Raw genomic sequence first — 12,091 nt, 5'->3', positions numbered from 1 at the left:
ATTCAACCAAACTGAATCTGGAAAATTCTAGAAATCAGTTGGTCTTGGTTAGTGCCTCCCTCTCCTATAAATAGAACTTGACCCCTTTGTAAAAAAATAGGAGAATTATACTATGCCAAAATTATGCTGAAATAATGGTAATTTTTACTATTCTCTAAAATTCTCTCCAAATTGAAGAAATTGAAGCTTCCCTCCTTCTTCAATCTCCATTGGTGGCTCCATCAACACACCAAACCAATTGATTAGTTGGGGGCCTCTACTGTGATCAAAGAATCAAGCAATTTGTAAGGTAAAGTGTGAATTTTGATCTTTCTCCATAATTTCTCAATGTTTCTCTCTTCTCAACCCCTCTCAAGCTTGAGAAGCTTAATTGGAATGGCTTTTTAATGCTATTCAAGTTAATTGATGAATGATAGTAAGGAAATACATAAATTTCTATTTATGCTTAATTTTAATAGTTTTTATGATTTTTGTCTTCTCTAAAATGATTATGATGTTATGCCTCATTGAAAAAAGGCATTCCCCTCTCTTCTTTAGTAAATCCAACCATTCTTTATCCTAGATGAATGATTAATGGATAAAATTAAGTTTTTCATAATGTTTCTCTTTGATAAGTAGAGAATGTTTACATTAGAATGATTTAAATACTCTTGGTGAACTTCTAATTAGTTTTAGAGAATTAAAAATTAAAAAATAGTCAACCATACAAAGGAGGTTATGGCAAAATTTTCTAAAATTGTGTAAAATAAGTTTTATTTTTTAATTCAAAAAGAGTAATTCCCATCTTATATGTATTCTTAAAGTGTTATTTTCATCCTAAGTATAGAAAAATGCATACTAAATTTTTTTATTAAAAAAGTGTTACTTTCTTTAGAATTAAATTCTATGCCTAGAAGCAAGCATATTGAAATTGTTATTTTGATTATAAAATGTGATTTTCATCATAAATGATTTTTGTGCATAAATGGATGCATAAAAGAAATTTTTTTATATTAAAAGAGTGATTTTTATCATAAATGATTTGTATGCATAAAAGATATTTTTTTATTAAAAGTGTGATTTTCATCATAATAAATGATTTTTATGCATAAATGGATGCATAAAAGAAATTTTCTTGTATTAAAAGAGTGATTTTCATCATAAATGATTTGTATGCATAAAAGATATTTTTTAATATAAAAAGTGTGATTTTCATCTCATAAATAATTTTTATGCATAAATGGATGCATTAAAGAAAATTTTTTATATCAAAAGATTGATTTTCATCATAAATGATTTGTATGCATAAACATATGCATAGAAGATTTTTTTTATTAAAAGCGTGATTTTCATCATAAATGGATTTTATGCATAAATTAGATGCATAAGAGAAATTCTTTTATTCTAAAAGTGTAATTCCTACTAAATTGGATTTATGCATGGAAAAATACATAAAGAATTCATTTTAATCCAAAAGTGTTATTCTTATCAGTTTTTATTTTATGCATAGAAAGATGCATAAAGAAATCTATTTTTATTTCAAAAGAGTTATTTTCATCAATTTTGATTTTATGTTTAGAAAGATGCATAAAGAATCTATTTTTATTTCAAAAGAGTTATTTTCATCAATTTTGATTTTATGCATAGAATGATGCATAAAGAAATTTATTTTTAGATCAAAAGAGTTATTTTCATCAATTTTGATTTTATGCATAGAATGATGCATAAAGAAATCTAGTTTTAGTTCAAAAGAGTTATTTTCATCAATTTTGACTTTATGCATAAGAAGATGCATAAAAGATTGAATTTTAATTCAAAAGTGTCATTCTCATTTAAAATGAATTTATGCATAGGAAGATGCATAAAAGATTGATTTTTATTTCGAAAGTGTTATTCTCCTTAAAATGGAATTTATGCATAAAGAAATCTTATATCAAAAATCAGATTTATCTTGTATTCTATAAATAGAAATGTGGATGTATAGATGTGGATGTGGATGTAGATATGGATATGAAAATGGATGTATGGTGGATGTGGATGTGGATGTATGAATGTGAATGGGGATGTGGATGTGGATATGAATGAATGAATGTGGATGTGGATGTGGATGAATGGATGTGGATGTGGATGTGTGAATGTAGATGTGGAAATGGATGTGTAGATGTATGAATGAGAATGTGGATGTGGATGTATGAATGTAGATGTGGATGTGGATATATGAATGTGGAATGTGGATATGGATATATGGATGTGAATGTGAATGTGGGTATGGATGTGGATGTATGGATGTAGATATGGAATGTGGATGTAGATGTGGATGTGGATGTATGAATGTAGATGTGGATGTGGATCCATGATTCACTCCACCTCTTTTCCTTGATTCTCTCCACCTCTTCACTTTTCGCAGAATATCTCCACACTTCCTAAATCTTCTCATGCTACCCTTTATTCTCTCCCAATAGATTTTTCTCACCTTCTCACAGGTTCTTTCACATTTACTCACTCTTTTACAGCCTCTAACCAAGGGCTTATTCCCACACACACCCTATTCACTTGTATTTTCAACACCTCCCCGCAAGTGAATACTCCTAGACACCTAGACCCTATACCAAGTTGGCCTCCCCTTACTTGATAGTCCGCGACTAGTATCTACACCTCCCCTCAAGTTATCTTAGCACACCTAGACCCTGTATCAAGTTTCTTTCTTACTTGACAGTCCGCAACTAGTGCCTCAAGTTCCTAAATTTCATAGTCCTTGACACTCTCTCTCTCTATGTGTCCAAGGCTACTATAAGTGCTCGCCGCCCGCGACCTTGACTAAAGTGCTCACACATACATCTATCTACCACGTGGCCTACATCATCGGTGGCTCAAAGGTGGTTTTACTTTGTTGGGGCAAGTTACATTGGGTTGTGGGGTCTCTCTCTCTCTCTCTCTCTCAGAGATTTTCACATGGCTCCTCACTCTTTGGAGCCTCAAATCTTCTCTTGTCTTCAGTCTTCTTGTCGTGGCAGCTTCTCTCCACGCGTCCGTCTCTTCTTTCAGTCTTCTTGGGGCATCTTCTCTTCTCATGTCCATGTCTTCCTTTAGATCTTCTTGGTGTGGATCTTCTTCTTGGAAGGAGATCTTCTTCTTTCATGGCTGGGACCATGAGCTTGTCCGTCAGGTCTTTTTGCTCCATGTGAGCAACATGTTTAAATGTTTTGCTGATAGTTCCTTTAGGCTTTTGATGTTTATCTTTTGTCATTATGCAATGCAAACCCAAATTTATGCGGGAGGTCTTACCTCTTGCCTTATTCTGGGACAAGGGCAGTGTCTAATCCCATTTTTACACTTATGCAATGTGCCCAATACATAATGCGTATAGCATTCATTCTTATGCACATTCCCAAATGCAACTTTGGCTGTGAATAATCTTGAATTTGAGTGAGATTTACAGGCATTAACCAAGGGTTAAATGCAAAATGATGATTATCACAAATTTATCAGCACAATTTTAACAGAAATTACATTAAATCAAGGGTAACCAATTTGTACAGAATGGTTGGAGTATCAAACCAACTCCAAATTGCAATCTGAAGTATAGGGATCTGTATCAGATACCTATTGGTTAATTTTAACCCTCAATTGCACCAAAATACAGTGACTAGCACACTGATTAATCACTCATTAGCAAATTAATCCACTATTTTGTGTGCAAAAAACAGAGTATGCGGGGAGTCGAGATCTGGTGCCTTACACTTCAAATGAGCTCAAATGCTTTCAAAGGCATCAATAGCAATGAGTCTAGTAGAGGATTAAGCCAATAAACACAATATTTGACCAAATATTGAAAGCTTAATCTCTGTTTTACCAAAGTCACCTCTTTGCAGATTTGATGAAGAGCTTGGATCTCACTGTAGACTTGATGAAACTAAATTCTGTCTTCACCAGCTTGTAGAGCATGCTTGAAAACACCTTGGGCTAAGACGAATTAGGTCAATTTGATTTGAAGTGGACAAGATCTGCAAATTCATCAGAAAAAACTACGCTGGCTAAATTCGCGATTTCTCCTCAACGCCTCGGCAGTTTGCTGCGTTTCTTGCATAGGCTGGAGCCCAATGATGTTGGTTAGCTATGGCTGGAAGGATTTGGCCTAATGTGATGTGTGCAAGGAGAGGGAGCTCCTCCACTGGCTGGGGGTGCAGAGCCTAGTTGAAAAAAGAGGGAAAATTACTTCATTGTTGGATAGTATACTCTTAGACCATCCTATAGATCAAAAGAACTTCCATATCAAACATTGTTTCGGGGGTTAAAAGGACAATCTACAAAAAGTCAAAACAGAGAATACTATAGTTTTGACTAAGTCAAAGGTAATCATATATGTGGATCACAATGGATCACAAACTCCGTTACCTCTCCATATCAAACATTGTCTCGGGGGTTAAAAGGCCAATCTGCAAAATGTCAAAACAGAGAGTACTATAGTTTTGACTAAGTCAAAGGTAATCATATATGTGGATCATAGACTCCGTTACCTCTCGATAGAGATGAAGATCACTCAAATCGGAGTTTGGGAGCTTATCCAAAGGTCACTTGACATAAACTACAAAGAATCCCTTGAGCACGAGGCAAGCACATTGGATGCGAGGTAAGATTTAAGGCAAGATACGCAAGGAGCTATATGCAAGAAGATATCAACGGGGGATGCATTAGGTTGTCCTTAAAGTCCTTTTATACACTTCCAAGGGGTGTTAAAATACTTTTGATCTTACTTAAGTTGTTACAAAGCACCTTCAAAACATGTATAACACTTTAAGGTAGCCTTCAATTCAAGAACCTCGATCAATAGAGGCTAGGGCCACCTAGGACCACACAGGCCCAAGCTTTGATACCATATTAGAGTCACACATAGAGTCACACAGTAGTAGTAGACACACCTAGTGGGAGACGGTGGAAAATTACACCAATAATAAACCTTAAACTATTCGTAATAGTTATTTTGGATACACGTATGTATCAACACCCAAAGTTGAGTCTCACAAAATATATTCCTGACCATATTAGAATCACACAGTAATAGCACACACACTTGGTGGAGACGGTGATTACACCAATAATAAACCTTAAACTATTTGTAATAGTTATTTTGGATACACGTATGTATCAACACCCAAAGCTTAGTCTCACAAAATATATTCCTAACCATATTAGAATCACACAGTAATAGCACACAGTAAAACAGCACACACACTTGGTGGAGACAGTGGACAATTGTGCCAATAACCAACCTTAAGCCATTCATAATAGTCATTTTGGATGTGTGTATGTATCAACACCCAAAGTTGAGTCTCGCAAAATATATTCCTAACCACCATTAGCTCGCTTCCATTATCATATCCAATGATCTATGCTTACATCAATTAATTGTCTAAAAATACAAGTAACCATACAAAATCGAACAAATCAACATGATGTAACTAGTACTCCCACGCATGTACGGATTCACCAGCATACGCATAAAGTAAGCTATGATCACCAGATTTAGAAATGCATCCTAATATAAAATTTCCTAGGAGAATTCATAAAAGTGAGAAATGTGAGAATATATATTCCATAGATTAACTCCAATCCATAATAAAAGAAAATATGAAAATATATATTCCATGAATTAACTCATAAAAAATTATTTCTCCAATCCATAATAAAAGAAAATATGGAAATATATATTCCATGAATTAACTCATAAAAATTTATTTCTCCAATACCGGTGCTTCCATCTATTTGGCTAGTCCATGAAGGCACAAACTTACCCCAAGACGATGCAAATTATGTGATTCGTACTAGTTTTAATTATTAGACACAATAGAAGTTTTCATAACCCAAGGTATAAATTTTTTTGAGGCCCATCAAGGTAAACAAACTTACATAAATGTGGTGAATATGCAAGACATGGACATAAGTAGAAGACATGGATTCTACATAAAATGGGAAACTTGTATTTCTAGACAAGGAGAAGAAAATATCTAATGCATTGGTAATGAATGCTCAAATAACTCTTGAAAAATTCATTAAAGAGTTTAAACATGTGATTTTTCATATTGAAACTTATGGCTAGGCAACAAAAAATGCATGTTATGAGGTTCACATAGAGTCCTAGCCATGGCGCACATGCCCAAATTTAGGGTTTGGGGAAAAAAGATCCTATGTTGCATGTAAGGAGATTTGCTTTGTATTCCTATGAGTCATGGGTTTGCATTAGAATGAAAACATATTTATACATAAGCTATCAATATTTACAAATAATGTAAGGAAATCTCCATCATGCCTACAAAGCTATGTTGATCACTATGCCATCTATTATGATCAAATGTACTTGCACAAATGTACCTTTTTGGTAATGTGTCAAACTGCACTGGCCTTGTAACTTTTTGTAGTGAAGCTATCTTGCAAATGAAGGTGTTACAACATTTTGAAATGGTATGACTTTCATCTATGAAGCTCAGAGGGATTTGTAACACGATGATTGCTTCTGAGCTTAGTGTATGACTTTTAATATGAGCACATGATGATAAATACAATCATTCATAAAAAATGAAACCTTGTGAGCTCCCAAGCATATATAGCATGATGTTTTTGCTTAGAAGCTTGCGAAAAAGATCTCTATCCTTAAAAATTCACACCCTCCACTTGTTAATGCTTTGAAAAAGTGGGCGATAACAAAAGTGGGCACAATAACAAAAGATTATATTATGAAGACATAAAATAAGATACTGCAAATAAGAAGTTTGAAACAATAATCAAAGCACTTACCTAAAATCACTTACAAAGTCTTCAATCTCATATAGAGAATCCTACGAAAATTTATTTTTTCCTCATGTTGTCGTGCCATGGCACATCTATGGTGTGAAACCATGCATGTGAAGCCATTAAATACAAATTCAGATGCATGGGATTAAGTGCCATGACTTGAGTCATTATATGATGCCCATGTACATATGTTCATATTGTAAATGAGGTTCAATAAGACGAGCTGCAGGTCTTGAAGCCTCAGTACATGAGTGTGGTGTGAATCGTGGAGTTTTTATGCTTATGGTGAACCTTGGGGGCTAGCAGAAGTCCTTGTGCCTATGTACATACGTTTGGATTTTGCTTGAGTATTTAACAGCTTTTCTTGACCCCATGAGATGGTAAAATGCTCAGAAATCATGCTTGAGATGATAGTGGCATTTGATTGAGGCTCAAAATGACTGGGAAATGGCTGTGTCTTGGTAATAATGATGCTGATGATTCAAAGCAGATATTGCAGCTCTGGTATTGGAAGGTCGTGGGCCTGACGTGATGATCCGGAAGTGAAGGAAGGAGGGGCTCTTTTAGCATTGTGTGGCCATCATTTAGGCTTTGAAAGGAAATAAAATAAATAAAAATATACACATGGCCAATAATTTTAATGGCCACGTGGGGGTTTTGTGTAGTTGCCAGCACAGATATCTCGAAGAGGGCAAAGGCGTAGAAGGTGGTAGAAAAAACGAAAAGGACGGCGCTCTGGAAAAAAGAGGAGCCGGGTGATCGTGAGTCAGCAGAGGGCGGGGGGTGCAGGCAAGAGGAGGGCCGCTATGGAGAATAGAGTGGTGGTCATCTACAAGCGCAGAGTAGACGGGCGTGAAAAGGTTGCCACCTGGTGCTCGATAATCTTGGCTGATACGGGTAGCAAGGAAAGAGCGACGAGCTGGTGCAAGAGCAGGTAGAGCTGGCAGGACAATTGGCGGTGCGCTGGAGGGTGGCCGCCTTCGAGGAGAGCGGCTTCTTCTGAAAGAAGTACAGGGGCTAACGGCCGCAGGGCGAGCACTGAGAAGGACAGGCGATGCGCTGGGAATTTGCCTTGGTGAAGAGCTTGAAGACTGGGCAGGTCGGAGGGGCTGGTCTACAAAAGATGGGCAGAGAGGTGGTGGTCTACAAGCGATGAGCAGAGAGGTGGTGGTCTACAAGCGAGGAGCAGTGATTGTCGTCTACAAGCGCATACCAGAGGAGTGGTGAGAAACCAGAGAGTGGCTGCTGGGTCTAGGAGGAGAGCCGGCTACAAGCAGAAAGGTGGGGGGGCGTCCACGACAAGAAGAGAGGCTGCAGAGGTGTCGACTGGAGTGTAAGGACATACAAGGTGGTGGCGACTTGCTGGGGTGCTTTCGGGCAATACCCGCGCTGGTGAGTCTTCTGCGTGATGGCTAAAACGCTGCTGGTATTTTTTTAGTCTTTCTGTTGTGGATGAGAACAAGGTGACCAAAGGTGCTTCCGGGGCAGTAAAGAGCGAAAAAGCAAAGTTTCGACAGGTGAGGCAGCTGACTGGGCACGGAAGGGCCTCTGGTGTGGCCATGACTGGATAAGCTGGACAATCAGTGAGCCAGGTGTGTGCATTGATGTGTACTCGAGAAAGTCTGTAGAAGAATGCAGTGAAGAGAGTGGATTGGTGAATCAAAAGAGTGGATTATAATGTTATCAACCTTGGATTTTAGTTTGAACCATGATGCTTATGATGGTTTTTGGTACAACTCATATGTTTTGCTGAGATTTGGTATGTAAATATTATGGTTCCAGCTTCTGCTGGTGGTTCCCCTTGAAGAGTTATATGTTTTGTTTCCTTGCTGGGATTTTAAAGCTACTCTCACAGCTACCGCACACGTCACGACATCTTTGGTGAACTCGACGTGAAACTGCTAGGGTGAGAGTTAGTGGTGAAATACACAGTGCAAGCTATGGCTAAGAATCCTGAGGGACAGGGGGTTCGTTTTGACCCTGGGGTTATGCAAATGTTTCAGATGTTTACTATGTATATGCAACAGCAGCAAGCTGCTGAGAGGGGGCAAATTTCTACAACTAAAGCACTGCAATCAATTGTGAAGAAGGTGGATCAATTTGATGGTAAAGACATCACAAAGTACCTGCGCAATTACACAAAGGAAATGGAGTTAAACAGGGTGACTGAGGAGGATATGGTTCGAAGCTTTGAGCTGGTATGTGTTCCTGAAATAAGAGAACGCATAAGAGGATTGCAGGTAGCACATGGTGCTAGAAATTGGGAGGAGTTCATGCTTGCTTTGAAGGATGATTATTTCATGGAGGATTCTGAGCGGGTGACCAAGCAAACTTTCTTGGAATGGTTCACAAAACCCAAAATGGGAATTTCTGCCACAGAGTTGCTAAGAGAGTTTGAGAAGCGCTATGCCTAGCTGTCAAGGATTGAGCGCACAACCTTGGACAGGGAAAAAACAGAGCTCTTCTTACAAGCAGCTGGGAAAGATCTCCAAGAAAAATTGGAAATTCTTCTTGAGGATAAGGATACAGAGCAGGGATTAAAGAATGATTGGAATGATGTCGAGGATGCGGTCACCATGCTAGCAAAGCGGCAGCGAAGGAGGGATAAGATGGTGATGAGCTCGGCAACTCCAATAACTGTTACCCCTAAAAATCTACCAAAACCTGCTGCTGCAATCCCAAAGGTAGAAGGGCCAATGGATGAGCTTATTAAGGGCCAATGGATGAGCTTATTAAGGGCATAAGAGACCTAAAATTGAAGATGTCCAGGATTGAAGAAAAAGGGCTACCATTGGGGCAGGCTTCTATGCAAAAGCCTCAAAGCAAGGAAGGGTTTACATTCAGATGTATATGGTGTGATGACCCAGAACATGCAAAGAAAGACTGTGCTAGCTATAAGGAAGCCCTCAAAAATCAACTTGTGTTTTTCAAAGATGGGAAAATCCACCTTACAGAGACTGGTCTTCCATTAAGCACAAACTTTGGAAAAGGAGGGATAAAAAAGCTGGTTAAAGATATGGTTGCTGGACATGCCATCTCTATGGTTGAGGTAGCAACCTATGGATTAAAGGTTGGTCAATCGAAGCAGGAATTTGAGAATGATGAAGATTATGAGAATGAAGATTTTTGGCCATCAACAATGGAGCTAATTGCTTCAAAGAAAGTGTCTAAACAGGCTTTTCATGAGGCAGGTGACTGTATTCATCTTGAGACTGGCTGGGAAGAGCCTGTGGATTCTTTATCTGTTCATGCCTACATTGCAAAATGCCAGAATAATGAGGCACAGGTAGAGGAAAAGCGTAAGAGGGAAAATGAGGAAGGAGGGCCATCAAAAAGGGTCATCCGTGGTAGTGAAAAGAAGGATCCTGGGCCATCACATATGCCTCCGCCGCATAGCAAACCTCCACAGGAAGTATCAATGGAAGAAATGCCAGCAAAAATGAAGCATGAGAAGGAGAAGGGTAAAGGGAAAAGTCCACTCTATAAGCTTCAATCTGATATTGAAGCCGCAACAACAGATCTCAAAAAGGTGCTTGAAGAGAGGATTCTAAACAGTAGGGTGGAATTTACGCTAGGGGAAGTCTTGGGGATTGCAAAGAAAGAATTCCATGATGAGATAATTGATATTATACGAAGGAAAAGGCAGTCCATAATTGAATCTATTCCATCACAGGGGGAGACAAGCACTTCCAAGACTCATGGAGTACAGGTACAACAAAAGGACGAGAGAGAGAATGTGGTGGAATGTAATCACTCTGCTGTGAAGGGGCACGACAAGTGCACTTTGTGGATGAGGATGATGAAAAAGAAGTTCTTACAAAGAGTCATTACTCCAGGAACCATTGGGCAAGGGCCACCACTGAAACCCTTGTCAAGATAGGAGACTGTTTGTAGCAAATCATATAAAAGATTGTGATATGATTCTATCCAGGCTTGAAGAGGTGAATCTTACTTTGTCTTATTGAAATCAGTGTTTGGGGTTGGTGAAGTGCTAATCGTGGGGCATCTTTATAGTACTAATGGACGCCGACCTTGTCCAGCCAAGATAGATGCAATACAAAGAATGAAAGAGATATGCATTAATGTTATTGAGGTGAGGAGATTTCTTGGTGCATGTGTCTTTTATGTTATATGGATCCCACATTATGCACATGTAGCAGATCCTCTTTATCAACTTTTGAGGAAAAATCAAAAATTTTTGTGGAGTGCAGCACATATTAAAGCTATGCGGAAGCTGAAATGTCTGCTCCAATCATCACCTACTCTAAGGAAGGCAGATTATGAGTGTGGCAGGCCTGTGATTGTTACAGTTGATACTAGTCCTATTGGGATAGGATGGGCAGTAGGGCAAGATGATGAGGATGATCATAGGTATGTAATCAGATTTGGAGCAAAGGTATTAAGCATTCGTCAGCGAAATTATCCGCAGATCAAGAGGGAGTTATGGGCAATAGTCACTGCTCTAAAATGTGAAAAAGAATATCTTATTGGGGCATCTGTACTTGTGGAAACAGATTGCTTGCCACTCCTTGGGATGATTGCAAGCTGCACCACTCCAGATATCGCTATGCTTAGGTGGATTGCCTATATCAAGTCAATAAATCCTGAGTTTGAGCATATTGCAGGAAAAGATAACCCACTTACAGATATGCTATCAAGAGCCAGGTATGAAGATGAAGAAGGGATGATTAGTGACATTGATGATGTAGGTACAAAGTTCTATACTACTGCATATGCAAAAGGGGACCATACTTGCTTATCAAATGTACTTGAGTCTTTTACTGAGGAAATGTATGAAGGAGATTGGTTGCTTATTGGTCAATACTTGAGTACTTTGACAAGACAGGAAAATTGGTCTGACTCAGAATTTAAGAGGATCCGCAGAAAAGCATATGGGTATTTTCTAAAGGATGGGAACCTGTGGAAGCATCCTAAGCAGAGGAATGTTATGCCACAGAGAGTCATATGTGATAAAGAGACTCAAGGGAAGCTCATGAAAGAATTCCATGAGAGTCTCTGGGCTCGACATCGAAGTGTGTGGGCCACCTTTACCAAAATAAAGGAAAGATATTGGTGGAAAGGAATGTACAAGGATGTTTCCCAATATGTGGAAACATGCATGATATGTCAAATGTACTCAAATGTGCGACATCGTGATGGCTTGCAACCAACCTACCCACTTGCCATGCACTACAAATGGGTAGTGGATCTAGTTACAATGCCTTTGGGAATTTGGCAGATGCGGTACATAGCACTTGCAAGAGAAGATTTGACAAATCAGGTGGAAGGGCGTGCTCTTAGAACAAAGAGTACACAAACAGTA

This window comes from Cibotium barometz, chromosome 17 (assembly GCF_041138505.1).
Source record: "Cibotium barometz isolate CiBa-2024 chromosome 17, ASM4113850v1, whole genome shotgun sequence".
In the NCBI taxonomy this organism is placed as follows: Eukaryota; Viridiplantae; Streptophyta; class Polypodiopsida; order Cyatheales; family Cibotiaceae; genus Cibotium; species Cibotium barometz.
This window is presented reverse-complemented; position numbering follows the sequence as displayed.